Here is a 27,119-nt window from a genome sequence, read left to right as displayed (position 1 = left end):
CTGCCCGGGCTGAGCAGCTACGGGGAGCAGCCTTCATAGCAGCGTGGCCTCACCACCGGGGGTGGGGGGCGGAGGGCCAGTGTTAACTCTTAAAAATACTGTGGCGCATGCCTTTAATCCCAGCACTAAAGGAGGCAGAGGCAGACAGATCTCTGTGAGTTCGAGGCCAGCATGATCTACACAGTGAGTTCCTGTCTTAAAAAAAAAACAAAAAACTGCGAACCAGACAGTGGAGTTGAGAGGCAAATTTCATTGTAAAATCTGAAAAGCCTCACTTGTATAAATACACACAGCCCACTAAGCCTCCTTTCTGACAGGGATACCTTGGCTCCTATTTAAGGCTTTTGCCTGTGATGAACCAAAGTGTTTTCGCTGTACATGTAAAGTTTTCTAATCTTACAGCAACATAATGGAGAAATCATAGAAAAATTTTTTCAATATTTTCCTACCAACACTCTTCAGCATCTGATCATCAAATTACTTCATCTCTGGATTGCCTTGGGTTAGAATGTTTGATTTAAAAGTTTCTGTTTAAGTTACTGACTTCAGCTTTGTAAAAAAGAAAAAAAAAAGAATTTTAACTTAAGATTAGGATAAATTTCCAGAAACTTCTGAAGTGACCCTGAACTTATGTCTTTCCTTTGTTTTATGTATTTATCCAAAGTGTCATTCTCAGCATGAAAGACTATAAAATCAGAATATCAGTTAACTCTGGGAAAACAGTAAAGATGCCCTATCCTGCAGTATTAAATATTCAGCCAAGATTTAATTCTTATGTAAAAATAAACAAAGCACACATCTATCTCATTAATATGCAAAGTTGTTTTTGCCTTTAATAAATCTTAAAAATACATATTTATCAAAGAATTGTTTTAGAATAACTTGTTATTATTAATAGTAAATGCTTGATTTATATTCCTCTTATGTAGCTGTGTGTCCGCTGGGGAAGCAGAGACAGGAGGATTCCTGCAAATTTCTGACCACCCAGTCTAGCTGGATCCACAAGCTCCAATTTCAGTGAGAGAGGCTTGTTCAGAAAATAAGATGTAGTGAACCAGGAAAGTCACCCAACCTCAGCTTCTGGCACACACACACACACACACACACACACACACACACACACACACACACATTTTATCAGATTATCAAAAAGCCTGAGTGCAGTGAGTTTAGGCATCTCTGCTCAGCCTCTCTAACCATGCTCCTGAGGTGGCTCACAGGACAGAGCATCTTGGATGGGAAGCAACCCAAGCTCAGTAGCCAATGTCAAATCCTGACAGGTCAGTTGGTGCTTTGGCTGTCTCCCCAGTGAGCTTATGGCCAAGCACAACACAGCCTTACTCTCCTGCACACCTTTCACCAGTCCTTTCTAGGGGTCCATTTCCCTAACCCATTTGTTGGTGCTGGTGCTGTGCTAGTCTTTTCTGGACCCCAAGCCCCTACCCAACCCAGAACCAGAATCTATATCAAAGACAAATAATATGTGCATATGGTGGGCTCTTCCACAAATGCCAGCTCATGGCATACCCATGGCATCCCAGAAGTCTGTCTCCAATAATGGCAGAAAACACTTACTGTTTTCTTCATACAGGCCAGCCTCTATGACTGTTGATATGTCTACAGCAATCTCTCCTGTATCTGTGAGGGATTTGTGCCAAGACTTTAGTGGATGCCTGACATCACAGATAGCCCTGACCTCTTTGTGTACTATGTATTCCTACATATGCAAACATATGGCAAAGTTTAATTTATAAACTAGGCAAACATACTATGAAATTAACAACCCAAATAATAATAAGACAGAAATTATTGCAATAACTGTATAGAGCCAGAGGAGCAGAATCATCGCCTCTCAAACTATGTTGGTCCCTGAGGCACTACAGGAATATTAGGGGATCGTGGTTGCCATGAGAAACAGGAAGTGCAGAAGTCGAAAGCATGAGTAAAGGAAGACTGTTGAACACAGGTACTGTTGATCTGAATCTGCAACCGAGGACTCTGAGGCTGGACAGAAATAAATAACTTCTCTGAAGGGCCAGGATTTGGATCCACGTAGGACTGACTTACAAAGACACTGATATTCTAACTCCTCAAGTGACAATAGAATCCATATCTCCAGTTAAACTATGAAAGTAGCGCAGCACCTCTTCTGAAATTTCAAAACGGAGTATGGTGACAGTTCCTTTTAAAAGAATGGCCATATGGCCATAGGCAGCGAGTGGAGAAGCAGGGAGGCCAGTTCTGAGGCGATGCTGTTAACAAGACACAAACACCAAAGGTGGCTGTGTGGGGGCAGTAGCAGGAGGTGGCAACGAGGACACAGTGGGCAACTCCATATTGAGGGTAAAAAGAGACCTGTGGGGTGCGAGGTGGGTGGGGGAGAGCTCAGTGACTGGGGCGGGTTTGGGAGCACCCCTGGATTTCTGAGAAATGCACAGATAAATAGGAGAGCACAAGAAGAGACAGTGTGAAGAACAGCTGGAAGGAGCCCTAGGGCGCAGTCACTATGGGAGGACCACCACCTTCTCGTTGAATTTAAGGCCCGCTCCATGAGATGGACCCACACATGGCACTTCTAAATGGCCAAGAACTTCAGGCTAGATAGGTCATGGGCCTAGGGGGAAACACAATAAAAATTATCCCGAGTGACATATTGCTATATCCGTAGGCTACAATATCTCTTGAAACTCACGCGAGAAGCTTTTTCTTGCAGGAGACAGTACTAACATAGAGGTCCACAGCCGGACAATGTGCAGAGAGGGAGACCTTGGCACTCAGGCCCAAATGGGCTGTTTTTTAATCAAATCCTACCTTTCCAGGCTCAGGGCTCTATGTGGAAGAGAGGGCGGGGAAGACTGAATGCCTTCAAGGACACAGCACCTTCCTGACACAAGACCGACACACACATGAGCGCACGGAGCCAGTGACAGCACTCACATGACCTGCACAGATTCAAAACAGGCAAAATCCCAGCACTGAGAAGGAAACATGGACACAAAGGCCCACCCCTAACCAGGAGGCTGTGTGCAATTGAGAGCTACTAGGAAAAGGAAAGTCAGTCTTGTCCAGCTGAGTGTCACTGGGTATACGAACCATACTGCAGGGAAGGCCCCATGCCCAGGAATAGTTGGCCAAAACAAGATGCACTCCATGTGTACTGTGTACTTTTTATCTTCTTTTTATCTTATTGACTTTCTTTTTTATCTGTCTGTTTGGATTTTCAGTTTTTTGGAGTTTTTTTTTTTAATGTTGTTTTTCCTGATTTCTCTTCTTTTTTTCTCTCTTTCCTCCTTCTTTCTTTCTTTCTTACTCTGTCTCTCTCTCTCCCTGTGTCTCTGTGTGGCTCTCTCTCTTTCTCTCTCTGTCTCTTTCTCTTCTCTCTCTCTCTCTCTCTCTCTCTCTCTCTCTCTCTCTCTCTTTCTCTCTCATAAAGTTGGGTAGGAAGAACCTAGGTGGAGTTGGGGGAGGGGAAAGAATATGACCAAAATATATAGTATGATGAAAATTAAAGCTAGGGTGGAGACTAGCGGGTTCTGTTGTGGACCTGCTGCGCTCCAGGCACACATGGGCTACCCAGATAGAGATGGGCCCTCCTCCACTAAGGGGCAGAGCTACAAATCAGACTTGGAAGTTGCCAATCTCCAACTCTGGGAGCTTGATATGCTGCAGTTTGTGAGATTGTTTGGGAACACCGGGCGATAAACTAAGCCAGGCAGCCAGGCAGCCTGAGGGTCCCTGCTCAGGGGTAGCCTGCAAAAGAAGAGGCTCTTGAGGAGTCTATACAGACCATGAGGCATGGGGAGAAAGATGGCTGGGAAGCAAATGGAAGTGATTTTCTGAAGGAAGTGCCTCCCTGTGTCCAGTGGAGGGGAACAGAGTGTGTCCACTGAATGTGGCTATTTGACAATCTGTGGGACAGCTGTGATGGTGGAGTGGTGATGGAGAAAGATCATCCTACTGGAAGCTCCTAGAGTCTCATCTAGCTGCCGCTGTGGGCATGATTCACCAGTCTGAGCCTTGAAGGCTCCCATGAAATCTCCATTGTCCAGACCCAGAATCCCACTTTGCTCTTAGTTGCTTTTTTTTTTTCCAGCATTCATCTCTCTGTTAGGAGTCTCCCCCTCGCAAAAGAAAAATTTCCTGCCTAAAATTCTGCCCAACTTTGTGAGTAAGCTGATCTGGCAAAACACAAAGGCTGCTCTTCTTATTAGGTGCCAGGAGGGAGAGCTGGCTTCGAATCTTTCTTTGCTTCTCTGAGCTGTCTATGGAGAATGATGAGGGTGCCGCACAAAACAGTCGCAAGGGAGCTTTGCTGTGTTTGTTGAGGAGGCTGTGTTTCTCTCAGGGGCCTCAAGTTCTCTTGGGCCTTTCAAATAGTACATGGAAGGACACTTGCACTGATCCAAGCTTGGCGTGGAATGGACTTTAGGGGGATAAAAAGCCAAATGGTATGAGGTTCCTTATTCTGGCAACTTCTGCAATCAACACTTTCTCTGGCCTCCCCAAACTCCCAGAAAAGAATTCAATAGACATACCAGAACTCATTGGTGGCCCTTGCCTCACAGTATATGCCCACCAGACAGCCTATGACAGAGTCTCTGAACCATGGGTGGTACCAGTCCCTAGAAATGTTTGAAGACACTTTTGACTGTCACAGCATAGCAAGGGGGGTGCCACCAACACTTAATGGCTAATGGCTATCTTCACTTGGCGGCCCTTCATCAAGGGACGGTGGTGCTGAGGCCAAGAAATCTTCCTGGCAGTATTGAGATCCAATTGCCCACAATGGTCTGCTTTTCTTCTTCGTCTCATTCCCAGGATTCTGCTGGGCTCTCCTAGCAGCATTCTTAAATGGACCACTTGTACTCAAATCATTATCTCTGTCTGTGCTTCTCAGAAGATGGGAGCAAGACATTATCCAGGCTGGTTATTTTCTATCGATACTGGAAAACGACACCATGAAGTTAAATACACTTTTTTACATCATTATAGACAAAATACAAAAGTGCAAATGCATATAACATAATCAAGGATTTCACAAGGTACTCATCGCTGAGCTCTATGCCCAATTCTCTTTTTATTTTTTTTTTTTTAAATTTTGAAACATTTTATTAAGTTTTTCCAGACTGGCCTTGAACCTGCAGTCCTCTTGCTCCAGTCTCTCTAGTGCTGAGCTTATCACACATGGCTCAGGGGACACAGCATAATAAACATTGGAAAGTGCAGGGACCAAATCTGGTCAGCCACATCCTGTGTCCTGAGGTGACTGCAAAGCCCTAAGCTGGAGGCTTCTCTCTGAGGAGATCCTACCGAGATTCAAACCTCCAGCTGCAGCACCCTGGTTTTTCTTCCTTCCTATGAGAGGCTGCCAGGACAGCAAGGGAGGGTGCAAAACCAACCAAGCAAACAAAATCCATTACAGAGCTTGGAGAAGTGTCTAAGTGCCGGAGTAGCTCCTCTCTGTCACTTCATCTTGGTGGCACAGAACTAAGTGACTGCACATGGGTCCAGTGTGAAGGGAAGTTTTTGCTGGTATCACAGCCAGGGGATTACAGCTGCTTACAGTTAGAGGATGTATCACTCCTGAGAACTTTCATGACATGCTCAGAGAAACAAAAAAGGAAAAGGAAAGAAAGAAAAGGTATTAAATTGCTGGCTATATTTGATCTATATGTTTTCTCCTGGGTTTTTTTTTTCACTATATCCACTCTGACATGCCATTAAAAGAAAACCCTATGTATACAAGCAATAGATTAAAAAGAAGATGAAGAAAAGAAAAAAAAACCTAATATATTGAACAACCCAACATATACAATTCGAAGGCAGTAACCAGATCCCCTGCTCTGGCAGGCTGTAAACTGGGCTAGGGAGGAGCGTTGTTTTTCTTTTGGTCATTCTGCCAAGTTAAAAAGGAAGTTGGAGATTAGAACAAAATATTTAAATCAAAAATGAATCCTTCAATGAAAGTTGCTTGATCCCCTTCCTTCCCAGCCCTGCCTTGCTTCCCCCTGTTGGAAGCATACTTCTTTATGAGAAGAAGTGGTGCATTGTGGAATAGAGAGGAGACAGCCCACTGGGGAGGCACACCATCTCATCATTTGAAAAGTGAGAGATAAATGACCTAAGGTCTTTTCCCAATCAAATGCTGTCTCTGTACATTCTCAGAATAAATTGCACCATTTTCCCTGAAGAAGCAATAGGCCTCTCTCTCTCTCTCTCTCTCCTTCTCGCCCGCCCCCCATCCTTCTCTTTCTGGGCAACCCACATTAACCAAGTATCCTAGACCCTTAGAACATGGGCCAGCATGGGTAGAAAAGATGGATCTACATGCCAGGGCAATGCAATATTCTTCAAAACTCAAACAAGGCCTTGGCTCTTCCCAATGGCTTCATTATAAGAGACAGTGTTCTAGTTTCTTGAAATCGACCTCAAAGCCACGTAAGAGATGCCTAGATAGCTTAGGTGCTGTGAGTAGAAAGGGGAAGACAGGAACAGAGCCACATCTGATATCTAGACATCTCTAGCACTGCAAATTCAGTGTCCATCCTCAACAGGATCATGTTCTGGTCTTTGAAGAACAAGTTCGTGTGGCCTTTTCAATGCTGAGCCTAATCCACATGTGTTTTAAAACAATACAGCACAATAGTGGATTGGTACATTATGACCCCATGCCTTACTTATTATAAGCATGGTTCAAAAACAGATAGAGGTGAAAAAAACAAAACAAAAAACAGCCCAATGTAGCTCTGGGAGAACACTGGCAAACAGAGCAGAGAAAGGGGCTGTCACACTCAGGACTGGCCACATTGCATACATCAGTCCTGACTCGTGGGACTAGTTTTGCAAAACCAATTTATTGATGCATTTTTGACATTCGAAACAAATGTTGGTAATGCAGAACCCATAACAGTCATTATAAATTAGCTGTAGAGTCATGTAAGCTATGCAAACTGAGGGGCACATTGATGGCATCCATAACAGTATGGAGGTGTAGAGCAATAGTTTTGTTGTCCGGGGACAAGAGTGAATGCCTTTCACGTTTGCATAATTAGGTATTTTGAAAGTGGCTTGGAATTGAGCTAAGAGATGTTCCCTGAGGCTTGGCATGGTAACCCAAGCCTGTAGTCCTAGGATATGAGAGGTAAAAGTGGAAGGATCAGTTAGTTCACTGCCAGCCTCAACCACATAGCAAGTTGCAATCCAGAGGAACTACATGAAACCAAAAAAAAAAAAAAACAACAACAACAACAACAAAAACAAAAAGAAAAGAAAGAAAAAGAAACAGGAAGTGGAGGGGAAGTAGCCACTTACACTTTATTTATTTATTTTTTTACAATCTCTCAAAACTAGTTTTATTTTATTTTTTTATTTTTTTTCCTCCTTTATTAATTTACACTTACACTTTAAAATTGAAATGTAATCAATATTTAACTAATTCAAGCCTAACTTTCTGGGTTTAAGTCATACACACTACAGTCACCTAGTCCAGTCCCTTTGCCTGATATTTCCAGTCCACTACATAGTGTTCCTTTTCTTCCACCATTTTTTTTTCTAGACACTGGAGTTATTTGCTATCATCTAAAGTATCTGACTTGATAGCTTATTTATGTACTTTTTCCTGGGGCTTTTCCCCCTGCACCAAGAATACCTGCCCGTTCTCCCTGTCCTAGTTGGCAAAACGCCTCCCACATCGCCCACAAACCGTCCTGAACTGTAGACTTTGCACAGAGAGGCTCCTTCCACATCATACTTGTGGCAAGCTCACTGTGGCCTCACTCTGTGCTGCTTCCCACCCCTGCTAGCTGAGGACCAACCTAAGTCTCTCCCCCTCGCATTTTAACGTCTGTGCTCTATTCTACCTGTGTGCCTCCAAACTAGCTACTCACACAGAATCGCCCGCTCATTAAAATTGCGACACTCAGATTTGATCCACATGCTTGCACGAAAGAAACATTCTCACGCAGAAAGGAGCGGCGGGGTTAGAGAAATTCATTCCTAACAAATGTTTTTGGTGGCTAAAAAGGAAAGAGTCTTTCTTTCTTCAGTCTCAACAGAAACTGCGTGCACGGGTGTGTTTAGGGTACAGAGGCCGAGAGCGGCTTGTTAATTTTAAAGCCACATAGCGTGTTTGGCTAAGACTGTGACTCCGTTTGTGTATTTCAGCCACGTAAAATACACCCTGGGATTTCGGACTGAGAAAAATAGCCATATAAGGAGAAAACAGGGCATCCCTATAGCGGCTCTTGTAAAACACTCGGTGATTTAACCCTCTGCTCGGACAGCCCCTGCTCTTCACAACTGCAAACAATCAGATTTCCTGGGAGGAGCACAGCCTGTGACCTGCATCACTGGGCACAGAGATCACAAACAAACCGTGACAGGTCACACTCAGGGCAGCATGACCGACCAAAGCCTCGCTGCCGACTCTCTCCCTCTCTCTTTCTCTGCCGTGGGCCATTCTGAAACAGGCACCAAGACAACTCCAAGGCCTCGTTAATCCTTCTATCCTTTAAGAACACAGGAGTCGGGGGTCTGTCTGCATCTTCTCGGTGACAGGTCATCAATCTACAGAATTCCTCCACGAGGGAGGTGCAGGAATGTGACGAGGGTGCAAGAGGAGGAAGGGGGGCTCCGGGCTCTGGGAACAGCAGCCAGAGGCAGAATCCGGCCAACCTTCGGCTACCTCCAGCTCTATACCCATGGCCTGCAAGTGCTGTGTGTGTCAGGGGCCTCTAGCTCAGCAGAGGGAGGGACGCAGAGCAAAGAGCTGACCGCTGACCGCTGCCTCTCAGACCTGCTGTTTTTATCTTGGTTGCTGTTCCTGACAACTCTGCTAGACAGTTTTATACCAATGGCGAAGGTGAGGCTCCGTGAGGTTCTGAGAGGTTCCAATGTCCCTCCCGCATAACGGATGACCTGTGTTTGGCAACATATGACAGATCCTGCTCGGTTCCTTCTGTCATATCGTCTAATCTTTCTGATGGTGAAAGGACTCTCTCAAATGTCCTCAGAAGCACACGCACACCAACGAAGGAAGAAAATGGTGACCCCCTGAAAACAGTATCTCCCAACTCCCTTGCTGCTCAGAGCGACCACGTGACTAATTTCCAAGTCTGGGTAGAGAGTACATGGGAGTGAAAGTTATGCGTGCACATTCTAGGTCAAACGTTATAAAAGAAAGTGGCTGTTTGTCCTTCCCTTAAGTGAGTGGGATGCAGATGTGGAAAGCAAGGTGAGAACAGCACTCTGGGCTGGTGGAGCAAAATAGGAGGCAAGCCCGGTGGCTTTATGGAGCACTGCCACCTACCTGCCAGGTGCCGTGGGCCTGCTACAGAATGCTCCCTATAGAGGAATAAACAATTTCATCCGAACTGTGGCATTTCTCAGTGTCTTTGTGACAGCAGTTTAGCCTGTGTCCTAACTAATGCATGTGACTTTCTGCTGCCTCAGCTATGCAACGATCTTGAAGCCGTACTAGCTCACACTAATTTAAAAAGCAGAAGGGGAGAAAATCATAGCAGAGTTACCTAAGAGTCAGCAGTATTCCCAGGCCCAGATCGCCCCTCCCTGAGGCCCGCATGGGTGAGAGTGAAGGTCACAGAGTCGCGCTCCCTCCCCCACAGAAGGGTTTCTTAAGGAAAGTCCACCTTCACAGATAAATTCAGGGTACAAGGGTACCTACCTTCTGCTGGAACCAGAAACACTGTGTGCAGCAATTGTCACTGTCATTCATAAACTGACATATTCAAAGTATCTTCCGCAGTAATTTTAATGCATGTATTACTTCACAGAGATGGGAGATGTTAACGCATATACTGTGATTGCAGTGTGACACTTCTTCCCCTGGGGCTTGAGTTTGCACACTCTTTGTGCTGCAACATGATTAGGTTGGTACAAAGGTAACTGTTTCCCATGCCGTTGAAATTTTCCATTCCATATTGGAATACATTTGTAATAAATGTGCTTATGTTATGCATAATTTTAATGCACATTTCTTGCATTTGTGTATTTGTGTAATGATTCATGGCTTTGCGGTTTGTTTTGTATTTGTTTGATACTATGGAAATGGTGTTAGCCAAGAAGAAAATTTGAGTGATTCTCTCACTCAAGTTCAAAATGGGCTGTAAAGCGCAGAGGTGACTCACAATGTGGACAAAGCATTTGGTCCAGGAATTCCTAAGGAGCACACAGTACCAGCTTAGAAGTTCTGACCAGAGATGAGAGTCTTAAAGATACAAAGTGAGGTGACTGATGAGCTCAGAGCAATTCTCTTCTAACTACAGGACAAACTGCCAAAGAACCCAGCATGGACCACGCAATGGTCGTTCAGCATCTGAAGCAAACTGGGAAGACAGGAACACGGACCACTGAGTGCCTCGTGAGCAGATGCCAAAAAAAAAAAAAAAAAGAACACCATCTCAAGCTGTTGTTCTGTCTTAGGGAACATTTCTGGACTGATTTGATAGACGTGTTTATGACAATCAGTGATGACTGGCTTTGTGGTTAGACGGAGAAGATGCTCCAAGGCGTTTCCCAAAGCCAAATACATACCGCAAAAGGTGTCCATAGCCACTGGTGGTCTGTGGCTGGGCTGGTCCTCTACAGCAGAGCTTCTCAACCCGTGAGTCAAGACTCCTTTTGGGGGATCAAATGACTCTTTTACAGGGGCCACATATCAGATAACACTCACATCAAATATTTACATTATGGCTCATAGCAATAGAGTTATGGAGAAGCAACGGGGTCCCCACAACATGAGGAACTGCGCTGAGAGGGTCTAACGTTAGGAAGGTTGGGGACCACTGATCGACAGTTTTTTTTCTTTTCCTTGGTTATCTTTAGTAACCAAGGATAAAATACAGAGCCTTGGTTCAAAATTATTACACACATTACGCTTCTTTATTTTTCTTGTTGTTTTGAATTTTCCTTTTCAAGCTTTGCTGCTGTTGCCTGTCAAAATTCTATAGAAGTATGACTCTAAAAAATGACTGTGATTTTATTTTATGTAGCTCTGAATGCATTTATTTATTTATAATTTATTCATGTTACATCCCTACTGTTACCCCCTACCCCTGCTCATACCCTCCATACCCACCCTCTCTCCATCTTCCACCCTATCCCCCTCCCCTAGTCCTCTGATTGGGGGGATATCTCATCAGGATAGCCTGTATCCCCCTTTCTCTGTGTGCCCCTATTTGTATTATTTTATCTTGTGCGAACCTTGCCATGTGATCCTTGCTTTATTTTTTTTAAACTTTTAGTAAATTAATCAAGTTTTATTTATTTCATCTTTCCTGGTTCTGTCAACTGATTTAACACCTCATCTGTATATTTGTGCATACACATGACGTTTTTAGACATTGCACTCATATTTTTAAAGCACCTCTTGACTTTGAAAGTGTTAATTGTTTCCCTTCACCTACACATCTGCAGAATGGCAGTCTCCTCCCAGCTTTCTGAAATAGGTTGGGTACCTAATACCACACTCTACTTTTATATCCTTAAAATTCATCATTACTTTCTATAAAATATCATCATTGCTTTCTATAGGCAATGCTTGTTCAGGTTTAATTTCCCCTATTGTATCTCAGTGTTTTCTTTTTGGTTCAATGTTCTTCTACTCAAAATAAATACTTTAGCATTTTCTTTCTGTGAGCCTTTATGAAAACAAAACTTAGCTTGTTGCTGTTCAGTGATATTTTAGATGGATATAGACGTATAAGTTTGGCATTTTTTTTTTATATTTATTTATACAAATACAGTACTCTGCCTGCAGGTACATCTGCAGGCCAGAGGAGGGCATCAGATCACGTTATAGAAGGTTGTGAGCCACCATGTGGTTGCTGGGAATTGAACTCAGGACCTCTGGAAGAGCAGTCAGTGCTCTTAACTGCTGAGCCATCTCTCCAGCCCCTGGCATTTGTTTTTTAGTAGCATTTTCGGCATATCATCTTATTACCTTTGGAACAGTTCAGCTGTTGAGAAATGTTCTCCCTATCTAATCATATTTCATGAGGAGAATTTTTCTCTATGGTTTTTAAAAGATGATTTTAGCTTTATAGCTTTCTAATTTTATTATAATGAATCTAAAACTTGGCTTTATATTTATCCACTTCATGACTTATGATTTATAAATATTGTCACTTTTAACTTTTTTAATTTTAATTTACTATAATTTATTCAGATTACTTTCCAATTATTATCCCCTCCTTCTTCCATCCTATTCCCCTCCCCTAGACCTCTGATAGAAGGAGACCTTCTCCCCAACCCTATGACCACAGCCATAGGCTGCTTATTCTTCCTCTGTGTGCTTGCCAGGCCTCCCCACCAAAGGGAAGTGATCAAATTCAGGGCATCAGAGTTTATGTCAGAGGCAGTCCCCCCCTCTCCCCACAACCATGGAGAATGAGCTGTCCATTGGCTGTATCTGAAGAGGGTCTAGGTTTATTGCGTGCATTGTCTTTTGTTGATGCAACATTTTGTGTAGGGCCCCCTGGGTCCAGATCCACCAGCCTTGATGGTCTCTTTGTGGGGCTCCTGAACCCTCCGGGTCCTTCTATCCCCCAATTCTTCCAAACCACTTTCAGCACTCTACCTAGAGTCCATCAACAAGTCAAGGATCGGTCCCGACCCCCTCTGGGTGGAGTCTCTCAAAGGACATCTACGTTGGGTTAATATGCACTGATAAATGAGTATATGTCATACATATCTTTCTGGGTCTGGGATGATCCCAGGATGATCATTTCTAGTTCCATCCATTTGCCTACAAATTTCAAGGTTTCCTTGTTTTTGATAGCTGAGTAGTATTCCATTGTGTAAATGTACCAATTTCTTTATCCATTTTTCAATTGATGAACATTTAGGTTGTTTCCAGAGTCTGGTTATTATGAATAAAGCTGCTATGAATATGGCTGAGTGAATACCCATGTTTTATGGTGGAGCATCTTTTGGGATGTAGTATGGCTGGTCTTGTGGTATCACTACTCCCAATTTTCTGAGAAAGTGCCAGGTTGATTTCCAAAGTGGTTGCACATGTTTGTACTCCCATCAGCAATGGAGGTGTTTTCACCTTTCTCCACATCCTCACCAGCATGTGTGTTCACTTGAGGTCTTGTTTTGGTTTGGTTTGGTTTGGATTGGGTTGGGTTGGGTTGGGTTGGGTTGGGTTGTTGTTGTTGTTGTTGTTTGTTTGCTTGTTTTGTTTTGTTTTGTCACTTGAATTTTTTGTCTTAGCCATTCTGGTACATAGGAGTAAGAAATCTCAGAGTCATTTTGATTTGCATTTCCCTAAGGACTTAGGACTTGCATAACTAAGGACTTAGAGCATTTCTTTAGGTGTTTCTCGGCCATTTGACGTTCCTCTGTTGAGAATTCTCTGTTTAGCTCTGTATCACATTTTTAATTGGATTATTTGGTTTGGTGGTGTTTAATTTCTTGAGTCCTTTATATATTTTGGATATTAGCCTATTGTCAGATATAGGGTTGGTGAAGATCTTTTCCCAGTGTGTAGGCTGTCATTTTGTTCTATTGACAGTGTCCTTTGCCTTGCAAAGTTTTTCAGTTTCATGAGGTCTAATTTATTGTTTGTTGATCTTAGTGCCTGAGCTATTGGTGTTCTGTGCAGGACATTGTCTCCTGGGCCAATGAATTCAAGGCTCTTCCCCACTTTTTCTTCTAACAGATTTAGTATATCTGGTTTCATGTTGAGGTCTTTAATCCAACTGGACTTTAGTACTGTGCAGAGTGATAACTATGAATCTATTTGCATTTTTCTACATGTAGACATTCAGTTAGACCAGCACCATTTGTTGAAGATGCTATCTGTTTTCTATTGTATGGATTTGGCTTCTTTGTCAAAAATCAAGTGTCCATAGGTGTGTGGATTTATTTCTGGGTCTTTGATTCAATTCCATTGATCAACCAGCCTATTGCTATGCCAAAACCATGCTGTTTTTATTACTTTTGCTCTATAGTTCAACTTGAGATCAGTGATGCTGATTCCTCCAGAAGATCTTTTATTATACAGGATGGTTTTAGCTATTCTGGGTTTTTCATTTTTCCATGTGCATCTGGGGCATAGACGTTCAGAATTGTAATGTCATCTTGGTTGAGTTTTTCTTCAATGAGTATGAAGTGTCCTTCCTCATCTCTTTTGATTAATTCTGTTAGAAAGTCTATTTTATTAGATATTAGAATGGGTACTCCAGATTGCTTCTTGTGTCCATTTGCTTGGAAGCTCTTCTTCTATTCCTTAACTCTCAGGTAATGTCTATCTTTGTGGCTGAGGTTTGTTTCTTGCATGCAGTAGAATGCTGGGTCCTGTTTATGCACCCATTCTGTTAGTCTGTGTCTCTTTATTGGAGAGTTGAGACCATTGATGTTGAGGGAGATTGATGACCAGTGACTGTTAGATCCTTTAATTTTATATTGGTTGTGGTAGTGTGTTTGTGTGCTTTCCTGTGCTTTCCCAGTATAGTTAACTTCTTTGGGTTGAAGCTTTTCTTCTAGTATTTTGTGTGGGGCTATAATTGTGGATAAGTACTGCATTTCCTTGAATTTCTTCCAGTGGTTTCTTCATTTCCTCTCCATAGGCCTCTGTCATAGCCTTTCTAAGGGCCTCAGTCTGTTTCGCTATATCTTCCTGTATTTGTTTATGGATTTTATTCCTTTATTCTGTTATCATCTTCATTAGGAAAGACCTGAGGTCATTTTCTTATGTTTCAGATGTGTTAGAGTTTGCAGGCCTGATTGCTTTGGGATAATTGGGTTCTGGAGATGCTTTTATTGTTTGTGTTTTTTAACCTGGCCTTTAGCCATCTTGCTGTCTCTAGTGTTGGGTGGTATTTCCTGACCTTCACTGGTCGTGGAGAACAGCTCATAGGTGTGTGGCTAAAAGTTGAGACCCCTCATCAGTGGGGATCAGGGAACTCTTCAGGTGGGTCAGGTGGTTGACCTGAGATCAGACCTGGGAACTTTCTGTGTACCAGCTGGGTGACCTGAGGTCAGGTCTACCTGTGCTCCACACTGTAGTGTCTCTCCTCTCAGCAGGGAGACTCAGACACTGGTGTTTTGTAGCCCACAGTTCTTTCTGAGACAGAGTACAGGTGCTGTGTGCACATTAGCCAATCCTTGGAGGCCCGCTCTACCTGGGAACTTTCCGTGGATTGGCCAGGTGACCCGAGGTCAGATCCACTTGTGTTCCAGACCGTGGGGTGTGCCCTGGGCTATAAAACCCAGACCCCGGTGTTTTTTGAGGTCTTCAGTTCAGTCTGATACACAGAGCGCAGATGCAGCCCGCAAGCCTGAGAGTGACTAGACTTTGGAGACTGTGCACATGCCTGCAGGGACCCAGGTACTTTTCTGTGGATTAGCTCTGTGGCCCAAAGCCAGACCCACCCATGCTCCACACAATGTGGACACCTCTCACCTGGGAATCACTAGCACTGGTGTTTTGTAGTTCTCAGTTCAATCCTTAGGTTGCTGTGCAGTCACTGCTGTCCTGCTGATCAGACACAGTGTGTGTTCGGTACGGCCATCTTGGATCTTCCACAAAATGATCCACTTTTATTTGTTGATAGTTATAAAATCCCTACCTCTTCTCTTTGAATAGTCTCATCTTTTGACTTCTGCCTCCTGTTGTCTGAACTGTCTTTGGTTTCTCATGTTTATGTTTCTGTGGTGCTCTCTAAATTAGAATTAGATCTCTTCCACTTTAGAAAGTTTTTTCCTTCACCATATCTACTCATTAAAATTGATTACTATAGTTACCATACTCAGAAGTTTCACTTCTTTTTCACAGCTGTAATTTTATTTTACATGGTACAGTGTTTTACATGAATATGTGCCCTATAAGCTCGGGTATTTGAACACTTGGCCCCTATTTGGTAGAACTGTTTGGAGAGGCTCGGGAGGTACAAACCTGCTGGAGAAAGTAATGCTTGGGGGCCTTTGAGTCTGTAAAGCCTCACACCACTCCCAGTTTGCTCTCTTTGCTTCCAGCTCACGCTCACAGTTGACATATCTCCACTTCGAGCACTCAGCTTCCTGACTCTGCTGCCATGCCTCCCAGCCATAATGGACCCTTGTTCTTGCAGGATCATCAGCCAAATAAAGCCTTTCTCTATACTTTGTCTTGGCCACGTGTCTTACCAACACAACAGAAAAGTAACTAACACACATCTTACTCATCTATTATATTTCTGACCCTTATTTTTATGAGTGTTAACATTTTAAATATATAGAAACATCTTTATGCAATATATTCATTAACCAAGGTTCTTGCAGGTCTGGTCCTGATGTGGACTCTCCCTGGTGATCTCCCTGGGATGCTTTGTAATTTTAGACACTGAGCTTGTCTTCAAGAGGGCTTTATTTGAAGATACCTAGTGTACTTGAGTTGTGGGACTAACTTATATTAAATGCCATACAAACAAATTAGGCATTATAAGGCACATTTTTTGTTAATGTCTTAACCTGGGTATTCCTAGATCACATACATAGTATAAATTCAAACTCTAAGCCCTTGTATGGCAGAGGGCTTTAGATAAGAGACACATTTTAAGCCAAAAATCCAATTAAGAAAAATAAATTTTATAGTTGGGGTGGTTTTTGTCATGTTTTGTTGCTGTTCATTTGCATCTGTGCTAATACCTTCCTTAGCCTCCATCTGTCCCGTCATGGAAACTATGACATGTAGGCTTTATTATTCAAAACCACTTGCCTTTCCAAATCGAATTCTGTAGATGACTCTTGTTCCCAGACCAAGTGGGTCACCTTGGGTCAAGAATCCATGTCTAATGCAGTCATCTGAAAACAGAGTCTCCGTACTTAACAAATTCTCTTTGTTCTGCAAAGAAAGACAGCAAGAGGGCCTAGAGGAAGGGAAGAAATCATTAGAAGACATGGTGTCTCTGCAACAGGAATTATTCTTTCCCACTCTTCTTTTGTAGAGCTCTGTTGTCAGTGATTGTCTATCTCCCCAATGTGGGCATAAAATTATTAAAAGGTAAGAATAAGCATGCGTAACCTAGAGGGACGTTGGTCATGTCGTGAGAAAGACCACAACGAGCATTGCATGGTGATAGAATTTATTTTCAACCCTGACCAAATTGGGAAGCTGCTCATCCACACACCTCCTAGTCCAGTGACTGACACAGTAGATATTGAATCAATGTCAGCGGGAAAATATCAAACATTTGCTCCAGCCTGTTGTGGCGGGGGGTGGGGGGGGAGTAGCACACAGAAGCAGCAGGCAGAACGTGTTCAAAGGGAGCTAGAAGGCTGCAAGGCCTTGCCAAAAGAAAGATGCCTTTCCCAGAGAAGTAAGAAACGTGAGGCAGACAGGCAGGGGAAAGAGAGCTGGGGGGACGCGAGCTCTCTTAAAAGTCAATCTAAGGCTCAGAACTTGGAGTGAACTTTGAGTGTGCATGTAGAACAAAGCAGGCAATGATCTTCAGTTCATAAATCAGTCTGGTCACAGAGGAGAGGACAGATACCCTCACTCCTAGACTCTCCTAGCCCAGGTATGCCCATGGTGCAGGAAGGGTGAGGGGCTGTCTCTGAACTTGCGTGTCATATTCAATTATGTATTAAAGTATATGGACTTCAAGTCATCTTATAGATCCCTTTTTAATATGTTCTTCATGGGTTTTGGTCTGAAGACACAAGCTAATGGATACATCTCCAAATGCTATTATGAACTAATTGATTAGCTTACCAGCTGTAGACAAGATGTGAGAACCTAAAAGACAGCTTATCCTACAAAACACTACCTAGCTAGTGTTGTTGTTGTTGTTGATGTTGTTTTGTTGTTAAAAAGATGTAATTTATCCAGTTGAGTCTTCTCAAGGACTGTCTAGATTTTCTTCAGGAAAGGTCTCGGAAGGGGCCAGCTAACCAAAAGACAGTGTCCAGCAGACTTGATTTAGAAATGTATGAGATCCCTTTCCCACAATACAGTTTAAAAGAGGAATCCATCCAACAGTGCAAAGCCCCGGCTTGCCAGCTTATAGGTGGCATTCTTCAAGCACAAAGAATGTGTGGAATGTGTCAAGTGTACGTGTGTGTCAAATCATGTAGCTTCCCTCCTTAAACCGTTAAACCTTGGCATCTCATCTTCAGAGGATCTCAAAGGCAGACTATCAGTGGGAACTTGGCAACATGACATCTGCAGCTCCCCCCCCCCCCACGCACACACACACACACTCCCAGTGGCAGAAACAAAGAGACACCCTTCAGGGGCCCAAAGGTGGTGGTAGAACCAATAACCCATTAGCATATAGTATGCCTTCCTGTGCCCAGGTGATTCTTACTGGGTATGCCCCTAGGTGGGTGGCACATTTGCCTTCCTCTAGCATTACTGAAAATATTTGAAATATGAGAGGACTAAGCATGCCAATTCAAATTTATATCAAAAGGCTTAGTTAGGTGGGAAAAAAACACTCTACTGTGCATGTGTCAGACATTCATAATTCTGGGGCAGCATCAGGCTGGAAAATACCACTACAACTCCTTCCTCCCTGATCTCTGTGGGTGGCCCCACAGGTAACCAAGAGGCCCATTTACTGAGGGGCCACCACTACTGAATCTTGGTCCCAGGGTGTTAAGAGAATGCACACAATTTCCTGAGTCTCTCTGTCTGTCCTCGGTTTCCTCATGGGGTAACTGAAGAAGTAAATGTGACCCTTATAGACAGCAGCGGGGTCGGGTGCACAGAGCTCAGCAGGACCTGAGATCATGTCTGCTGGAAGGTTCTGTCCTAGCTCTGAAGACACTTGGTATTCCCACCTCCCCGGCTCCATTTTCCCCCTTTCTTTGGCAACAGCACCTCAATTTTCCTCTGAGGAGCCTCTCTCCCATTGCTTAGGGTTTGGGTGCCCTCCTCTGGCCAACAGCTGGGAACATGGCCCAAGCTGAGCCAACTGGAATTGTCCTTCAGAGACTGTGGATCTTGTAAAAGAGTGGAATTATGGTGGGAAACATTTAGAGCTGATTAAACCTGGAACCTCTGCCCTAAAGTCCCTGCTCTTGTCTTCATGGTGTTGTAATTCTCTGGTTGCCTGGGATCTTACCTCTTCCTAGGGTCTGGGAGCTACTCCGTGCTCTGACAAGAATCCCTTGTCTGCTTCCTGAAGGCAACAGGACCTCTCCACCTTGCAACATCGTGTCTTCCCTGCACAGATGAGGAAATCCGTGTCCATGTTTGGGAAGTAATGGGGAAGGCATGGCTCTCTCCTCGAGACTTCCCGGTCTCCTGGAGACAGTGAGTAGCCTTCTCCCTACTGCTGGTCCTCCACACTGCTCTCTTGCATTCGATGTCATCCAAATTTACAAACCATCCACTGGTCTATTCTTGTTATCTGGGCACCAGGCTATTTTCACAAGCCCTTCACTTGGAAGTCACGAGTGAGGCCCCATTCTCCACAACTCTGAAATCATTCTTACATCTCTTGCCCTGCCAAGAGGTCAGTCCAGAGGAGGCCCTCCCCACTTGAACATCCTGAACCCTTGGCTTTCACTCCTGTCACCTTCCTTTTGGAGAGAGAATGAGGTTTAGACCCTTGGTAGGATAAAAGCCCATCCATGCGTGCCATGCATAACATGCCCCTGTCCTGCTCAGATGCCTTCCTAGATAAGAAAGCTTTTGAGAATGTTTCTCTTGGGGCCCATCTGGTGCCATCTTGTGAACTGAATGGCATCGGCCATGCTGTCCCTCCTGGAGAGCTGTCAATGGGAACTGAGCATAGCAAGCTGAGACTCTGTCCTACTCTGTGGCCTGCCTAGGTAGCTGAACACTGCAATCTACCACATTCTCCCAGAGCCGAGGCCGAGGATGTCAGCCATGGCCTGTTCCTAGGGGGAGTCTCATCAAAGTTGCCTGAGGTCATACTCAGCCCTCAGGAAGTGGTTGGGGTTAGAATTCAGGCTATTTCTTGTAGCTGGGAAACACATTCTCTGGCCTGTGCTCAGGAGGCCTGAGAGAAATGTACACCTGTGATTAACCTCACTGGCCATCTGACTTCAGCTCTCTGGTAATGAACATATCGAGTCTGAGTGAGAAGGCTGTGAGATCCGGGTAATTTAGCATTCTACACTAAACACGGCGGCTGTAGAAGGAAGGGATATTTCCCGCATACGAAAGCCGGGCCTGCTGTTCAGTTCATGTACAACTTAAAACTTCCTGTTCGTTCCAACAAACAGTTTTAACAGATATTTTTACCAGGTGAAATATTAAGTTTACTATTTGTTTGAACTTTCCCATGTTACTTAAAACTGTATTAATAATTTACCTCTTGTGGCTCTCAGAAGTAGTCTCTGTCCAGTAGAATGCCCACATATGTGGGGCAGGTGCTTGTGTTCCAGTTGGGAGGTTACTTTCATAAACGCAGGCTACAGAATTTACAGCTATTTTTCAATGAATGTTCTTCAGCATAAATTTTATTTTAAAGCTAAGCCCACCGTGACTATCAAGACAGAACAGACTATAGGCAGACCTCAGCTACTGACTGTCACATAAAGTGAGGTGAACTCTTAACTCAGGGCAGGCAGCATTGGCTCTTCCTCAGCATTGTACCACTGAGCACTAGAAAACAGAACCCGAGGCGTGGGATTCTAATATTTTCATATTCTCCCTGCTTTGAAGTCCATGAATCTTTATGTTGATTTTTCCCTCCTTCCCCTCCCACAGTCTGTCTTGTGTCCTAGCTTGAAAGGCAAGAGGAGACACCTTGGCAGAGATCACACGGGGTATACAGGGAGGGGAGGGCAGATCCTCCCCACTGTGGTGAGCCGCCACCACAAACTCCAGTCTGAAGCTCAGAGCGGGAAGTGAGTCAAGTCCTCTGAATCCTGTGGCGATAAACACAGAGCCTGCTACCCTCTTCCCAGTCTGTGGGTGCACGCCTGGCCAAACATGAAGTGTCTGGGCAAAGCAGGGACAGTCAAGCCTTCCCTTTTCCTAAACACGCCATGCAAATGATGTTTTGTTGTTCATATTCTTAACCTAAAACGGAAACCAACACATCCACAGTAGAGTGCATGTTGGGGTCTTTCAAGCATTTCAAAACAGATGAAGCCACTATACCCATGGTTACACATAACAAATGGGCACATCTGTAATTGTGTGTGAGTGTGCCCATTCGTCCACAGAAAAGCAGGCATACAAGGACAACAGCTGTCGAGGCTGTGCTCCTTATGATGTAGCTGCTGCTTCTGCCACTCCTGGGTGTAAAATACAACACCAATTGCCAGTCTGCCATGGTCAGCCACTGTGCGACCACCCGCCTTTGGCATTCATATGTGAAAACCTCACCCTAGTGATGAGATTGCAAAGTGAGGAGCTCAGCAGAGGCTCTACTCTTGTGAATAGGAACCTCATTATCCAAACAGTCCCAGGGAAGTGCTCTACCAAACACGCAGCTAGCCAAGGAAGTGTAAGTGGGCGCCAGGACAGCGAATAGACCCCACTAAATCTGCCAGTGCCTTTAACGTGGATTTCTCAGCCTCCATTCTTGCCTTTGAAGCATGGATTAGTTTCCGTTTTATAGTTCTTGGGCTTCAATCAGACCAAAACTCCTGGGCATCAAATTACCTCCCATAGCCAGGCGTTGTGGCGCGCGCCTATGGCACGGTCCGAGGTACTGAAGGTTGCAAGTTATAGGATAACCTAAGCAACTTAGCAAGACACTAGTTCAATTTTTTTTTAATCAAACAGTTAAACAGGGCTGGCGCTATATGTAACTCAGTGGCAGAAGAAGGCCTTAGCGTGCCCAAGGCCGTGGTTCTGTCTCCACCTCTGAAAGCAGCAAACAAGAAAACCAACCACAGAGCAGCATTCCTCACACTCTGGGCCCAAGACAAGGCCCCTCCCTTCAGTGGCCAGTCGCACCTGCTGCACGGGACCTGCTTCAAGGCCGGCTGGCTAGCCAGCTGCTTTCTCCTTGAAAAGATAAGCTACGCACTTTGCTGTCCTGACATCTGAGGACACTCGAGGAAGCTGAAATAACACAGAAAGATGTAACTTGCTATGCTCTGAATGCCAAGTCATCTCTACATGTGAGTTTTAGCAAACAGCCCGGTGTCATGTGTGGCATTAATATCAATAGTTTTACGGAGGAGTCTCCCTTTTAGCCTTGTACAGATGTTTAATTAATCAGGGCTGCTGTCCTTGTTCGCCCTTGACTGGGTTTTCCTGCTGATTACCCACTGGAAAACTCAGCCCTTTAATGCAAACAATGTCCTGATTAAAGTTTTGAGCCATGCACCAGGTTTGAGGAGCAGGACTTTCATTAGTGAGCCAGTCTGTAACTGTAACATTCGGTTCTGAAAACCCAAACCTGATTTCATACACAACTGGCTTTTCATTTTCTTGTATGTCAAGTCTTCCCTCACTCCCGTCTTTCCTCCTAACTTTAATTTGGGGGAGGGAAGTTTTCTTGGAGTGAATATAAAATATTAAATTGTTCTGACTTCAGCACAGTTCTGAGACAGACCAAGTGGTAGAATGCTGCCGCGAGCAGGGCGTGCCTACCAATTGCTAATAGTCTCCAATACCCCACACTCGGTCAGTATTACTCTATCCCCGCCTAGGGGGGAGTGGGGAGGAACAGGAGAAGGGGAGCAGATGATGAAATGAAAACCTTTAAATAAAATATCATTCACACAAAGGAAAAGAATGTTCCTCTGGGTCATTATCAGTGAAAGCCCAGCGAAAAGATAATAAGCACGAGATTCCTGATTAATTAAACATTTGTGCTCATTGTATGCAATTATTCTGGGGAAAATCAACGCCGGGACATCTGTTTACTCAACCCTGGGCTCAGAAACCACCAGACTGCCCCTGCCCTGAATCTCCAGGCACGATGTCAAGCTGCAGAACCGCTAGCTCGTAAGGCCAGGGAAGGCCCACTGATTTTCTAAGTTGAAAGCATGACCACGCTACAAGAAGCAATGAATTATGAAGCCTGTATAAATGTACAGAGGGTTAAGTGGAGAAATCTAATGTGACAATATATTAATATAACACATATTTACCAATATACATAATCAGTTTATGCTACAGAGCAATTAAATATAGATGATAAACACTTTCATGAACACATCAATTATTACTGCTTTTTACCCAGTGAAACCACATTGCTATCTTTTTCCTTTTTACCCAATTAGGTTGCCTTTCAAGATTTCCCTAATACTACTAACCTCTGAATTGTCATTCCCATCCTATGTCTTATGTCCCTGGTAGTTGTGAATCAAGGAACTGCTTGGTTTTTGGAGGCTCAGTCATGAACAGAAGTGCATGCCTTTTCCACTTGTCCATTGGTCGACAAAGCCTTCAGGTTGCATATTGAAGAGAAACAGGGTCTGAGAGGTTTAACAGGAATCCAAACTGAGGACAAGAAGTCATCGGGAGAAGAAGCAGGGTAATCAAAGAGCAAGTGTTGGCATGGCTTAAAAAGCCACTGGCTAGAATCTAGCCACTTACAGGAGATTTGGATCACTGTCCCACCTCACATCCAGAGAACCCATGAGAGTAGTAGACTGGGATCCAGCCAGATAAACTAGACTAAAGATAACTTGGTGTTTGAGGAGTTATTAATAATACCACACCAAACTAGCTCTGGCATGATTGGTCATCTCCATGGTTACCCAACACCCTATGTACCTGCCGAGCCCCTGGCTCCAGTGAGGCAGAGTTTGGATGTCCTGGAGTCTCCGAAGAAGAAAATGCTAAACCTTTATTTTCCACAGAGTGCTTACCACAGTTACCCCTCTAACCCAATCCTCTCCAAAACTACATGAAGCTTGGCCTTGTGTCTATGACAAATTCCATCTTCCCTCCTTACCCAGGGGTGGCTACTTGAGCTCCTTGGCGATTCCAAGTGCCCTACTTTGTTTTCTACTGCTGTGATAAACACTATGACCAAAAGCAATTTGAGGAAAGGGGCTTTATTTCACCTCACAGATTAGAGTCCCTCATAGAGGGAAGTCAGAACAGGAACTCAGGGCAGGAACCTGGAGGCAGGTAGAAGATCAGTGGAGGAAGGCTTCTTACTAGCTTTCTTTCCATGACTTGCCCACCCTGTTTTATTGTGCCACTCAGGGCCAAACACCTAGGGATGGCACCAGCTACAGTGAGCTGGGCCATTCCACATAATCAGTAATCAAGGAAACACCCCACAGATTTTCCTACAGGCCAGTCCAATGGAGGCAGCCACTTAACTGAGATCCCATCTTTCCAGAAATGGCTAGGTTTACGCCAAGTTGACAAAAACCAATCAACACAACTGACCCCTTATTATCTTCACATAGAAGCACATTGCTATTAAACCATAGCATCTCCTTTTGTTGTTGTTGTTGAGCTCCCAAATTCCATGTTAATATTAATGTCACAATTTAAAATATAAATTACTATAAAAGTACCATGATCTTTAAAAGTCCAAACACTTTTAAAGTTCAAATTTTCTTTAAAACAATCAAAGTCTGTTAATTGTGTCTTCCTATAAAAACAAAAAAAAAATGTGTTACTTACTTTCCTACTCCAAGAGGGAAGAGCCAGGGTACAACCACAATCAAAGCAAAGCAAAACCAAAGCCCTCTTAGAAATGTCAACAGCTCAGTGTCTGAGAGCAGGGACTCATGATCCTCTGGGCTCCAACAGACCTGGGCCACTCTGCTTTCCAGCTCTTCCCTCCACAGCACAAACAGCTCATCCTATAGACTCTGGCTGGCTGCACACCACAGCTACTGCTGTCCTTGGTGGTCATCCAATGGCACTGTTCTCTGTAATATCATGGGGTCCCCTCTGTCGCTGAAGCTTCACCCTCAACAATGGGCCCTCTTCAGGGACTCCAGCCTTCCCACACAATACCAAGCCCCAGATGGTCTTATGACACTTTCAGGCCTTTACAACAGTAACGCACAGGAAACTCGTACACATTACTAAGTTTGGGTTGACTTTGCCTCCACTGAACCACAGCTTCTGTGTGCTGGCCCTGAGGAAATGTCATAGAAAATTAGGTTTTGTTAGCCTGAAGGATCTGCCTGCCTCTGCCTCCTCGGCTCTGGGGTTATAGACACATGTCATCATGCTGGACTCTTTCTTTTCTTCTGGAGATCAAACAGGTCTTCATGCTTGCCATGGCAAGCGCATTACCAACTGAGCTATCTTCCTGGGTTCAGTCCTTCCATATCAATCTGTCTCTTACTTTATGTGTGTTTCTGTGATCAAAGTCTTGTTAAAATACAGGTTAGCGTTCATGCAATCGGAAATGAATGAAGGCCGAGCTCCTACATTCCTTACAAACTCTCGGGTGGCACTGGTAAAGTGTGTGCCCTCAGCTCTCTATATGCTCTTATTGCAATGGTTCTGTTTACTTGCATCCAAGATGTATGGGAACAACTTCTATTGGTCACACAAATTCCCCTGGCCCTAGGACTTTCTTGCAATGGGGCCATCTTTTGATTTGTGGTACAGTTTGCAGGATAAGGAGGTTTGTGGCTTACTCAGCTGGTCACATGGAACACAGCAGAAGGTAAAATCAAATCTGTTAAGGAAAAGTAGTTCCCAAATCCTGTTCTAGAAATGCATTCCTACATCTGCTTCCAAAACTCTTGCTTGTGGTAGGCTAGAATGCCTAGATCCTTCTATGCCTTGAGGTATCATTATAAAAGCCAGTAAGTCTTATTTCCATATAAAACAATGGCTCTGATAAGGATCCCAACTCTGGAAGTAGACAGAAAGACTTTGGCTTCCAATTTTGAAATTTTTCTCTTCCTGACCTGTCTTGTCCTGTCCTATCTGTCTGTCTGTCTGTTTTATTGTTGTTTACTTTTGTTGAAACAGGACCTCATTTACCTTAAGATGGTCTTGAACTTACTATAGAGCTGAAGATAATCTTGGATGTCTGACTCTCCTGCCTCTACCCCTCAAGTGCTAGGGTTACAGGCATCCACCACCACAGAAAGTTTGCATGGTATTATGGACCAAACCCTGAGCTTCATGCCTGCCAAGCCCACGTAATCACTCTATCAAGTAAGCCCCAACCCCAGCCCTAATCTCCTTCTAGATAGATATTCTCATTTACTAGATGGGCCTGGGCAGGTTAGGGGTCAGATAGTAGAAAGCCTTGTATTAGTTTCTTAGTGCTGCTGTAACAAACTATTCCCAGTTCACTGAGCAAAAGGAAATGTAGCAGGGACAAGAGTAGAGGAATTCCTTACAGACCTTTAGATGGTCATTTATTAATGTAATGAAAAAAAGTAACATATTGAATGAGCTGCACTGGACCCTATAAGTACATGGACATCCTCTTATTTCTGAGTTCCCACCCTCGCCCAAGGGGCTAACCACTTGGAGGAACCCAGGCAGTGTCTTGGGTAGAATAAATATAGTCCATCTCTAACCTTTCAAACTTATTTCTTTGGACAGGCCAAAAGCAGTGCTGCTCTAGGAATAAATTATGGCTGCGATTCATAAGTCAGTGTGTCAAGGTTTATTATTTCCCAGGTTGCTAGTCACTTTCCATACTAATCACAGCTCACAGTCAAATTCAGATCACTTCTTAAAGTGCAGTGCTAAGGCCCAACCTAAGTAAGCGACTGAGTCAGAGTTTCTCATACGTGTGGGAACCTGTCAATGTCTTTAATGTGCTGCAAATAACTGACTGGGGAATACAGAAGCCTAAGCCCCCCAAGACACTTTGACCTTAGAACTCGGTAAATATTGATCAGAACCCTACATTATGCTTTCGGAGCTGGGAAAAGACTGAATCAGAATCTGGAGAGATGTCCTTGATGTCCGTCAAGACTTGGTGAGGTGCTTGCAATTCATGGGCAGTCTCTTGGATGTGAGTGATATGCCCTACACGCCATCCCAAGGTTTCCCTCTACACAGGTATATGGGGCTGGAGTGGGTTGCCAGCCAGTTGACTAAGATAGACGGCCACAGCATTGGGAGGAGAACACCCAATTCTTCTTTCCAGAGACAGTAGTGACTTGGAGAACACATTAGGTAAAATGAGGGAAGCTTTGCCATCAAGTTCCTGTCTTAGATTTTGAAAACAAAAAAATCTCAGCCCTGGGTTTGGCAACAGGGTGCTCCTTAGAGGGAGTACAGAACATCT

The sequence above is a fragment of the Acomys minous genome, assembly GCF_964271855.1.
Source record: "Acomys minous genome assembly, chromosome: 1".
NCBI lineage: Eukaryota > Metazoa > Chordata > Mammalia > Rodentia > Muridae > Acomys > Acomys minous.
Note: the sequence above shows the minus strand (reverse complement) of the source record.